This window comes from Calidris pugnax, unplaced genomic scaffold (genome assembly GCF_001431845.1).
Source record: "Calidris pugnax isolate Ruff unplaced genomic scaffold, ASM143184v1 scaffold161, whole genome shotgun sequence".
In the NCBI taxonomy this organism is placed as follows: Eukaryota; Metazoa; Chordata; class Aves; order Charadriiformes; family Scolopacidae; genus Calidris; species Calidris pugnax.
Window position 1 is genome coordinate 868,197 of NW_015090955.1, and position 1,893 is coordinate 870,089.

A 1,893-nucleotide genomic window follows, 5' to 3' on the forward strand; every position below is an offset into this window, starting at 1 on the left:
CTCTCTTTTCCCTCTCTTTTCCCTCTCTTTTCCCTCTCTTTTCCCTCTCTTTTCCCTCTCTTTTCCCTCTCTTTTTCCTATTCTAGTGAGCGAGTGGCTGTGTGGTCCCAGTTGCTGTTGGGGGTTAAACCCTGACACTTGTGCACAGCCCAGTGCACACACAGGGCACTGAGCAGGGCACGGAGCAGGACACGGCCAGCGAGGGCAGGAGGACACTAGCCATATGGCCAGCAGTGCCCTGGCCACACTCTGGGCTATGCCACGTTCTGGTTGTGTCCTGCCTGCACAGCCAGTGTCCCCCTGCCCTGCCTGGCAGCGGGGCAGCCCCAAGGCCCAGCTTCTTCCTTCCCTGTGATTGATTCATCATTTGACTGCAAATTGCAGGAGATAAACCAGGACTGCTTTTATTTCACTCGGGCGTAGGCAGTAATGCCCAACCCAGCACCCGTTTGGAAATACAACACATTAATTTTTCATTGTGCGCAATTAAATTAATCACACAGTCAGCAAACGGCATGACTGCGGAGACACCAAAACTCCCCAGAAAACTCTTCTCCCTCTTCGTCCCCACAAACGGAATAAAAGGAAGAAAAACAAGCCGGAGAAAAACGAGCAAAGGACACGCTGAGGGCGATAACCATCCAGTTCCAGCAAATCTCCTAATCTCAACTGGCTTATTAATAACCACTGGGGTTGGTGGAGCTTTTCCTCTTGGCTTTCACTTCTCCTTCAGAGCTAAAGAATCCAGCATTTTCCCAAGCAATTTCGGTACCAACAAGCCCAAGCTCGAGCCATGCCTCAAACCCTTTTCCACCAGTGATCTCCCCTCCTCGCCTACAGCGAGATTGGGACACTTCTTTTTTTTTTTTTTTAAAGGGCAAAAGCCGGCGTCGGCCACGCTGCTCACACCTTCTTCAGGTCCTCGGGGCCGAAGGAGAGCGGCAGCAGCTCCTCCAGCCTCTTGACGATGTAGGTCCCATCAGCTTTGGTCAGGTAGACATCCCAGTCTGTGCCAAACTGGAGGAGAAGAGGGAGAAAAAGTGCCTTGCTGCAAAACCTGCACTTCTTCCTCAAATTCTTCAAATAATCCTTTTTTTTGGCCAGGTTCGTGGCGAGCATCCCCCTCTATTGCATGTATTTTGGGGTGGCTTTTCAGCATCGTCTGACCCAAGGGGTATTTTGGGCTCAGATCTTCCATTTTTGTCTCCCCACCTTGCCCCAGGGTGAGTCCTGGTGCCTCCAAACCTGATGAATCCGGCCACTGAGCTGAGCCCCGTGGCCCATTAAATATTAACCACCCAAAACCAGGCTGCAGGTGCCAGGGTGCCCATGGGGAGGAGGGAGGTAAGAGCAGGATGGGCTCTGTGGGGAGCTCAGCTTTTTGCAGGAAAAGCCCCATTTTCAGGCTTGGCAGAGCCGGGGCAACAGCTCCGGGGCCAAACTCTGCTCCTGGGAGGAATTAAACCCCCTGGAGAGGGCGAGTTAATGAATTACCACCCATGGAACAGGGAGGAATCCCCCTTTCCCAGAGAGGGCAATTTGAGGAGCCCAGAGTTGGTTCTGGGGTTGGGGACAGGGGCTGCAACGCCCCATTTGTACTTCCAGGTGTTTTGGGGGAGATGCCTGGGGTCAGGGGACAATGCCTGGGTTTGGGGACGATGCCTGGGGTCAGGAGATGTGGGATCCCCACGTGAACACTCACCTCTCTCATCACTTGTCTGCAGGCACCACAGGGCGTGATGAAGTCCCTCATGTCACTGCCAAAAGAGAAGGGAACAGAACTCAGTCTTGGGGCGGGGAGAACACCTGTAGAAGACCTTCATCCACCAATAAATAAAGAGCGACAGCGTATTTACCCCCAAACATCCTCCAAAAAACACGCAGAATGCTGCT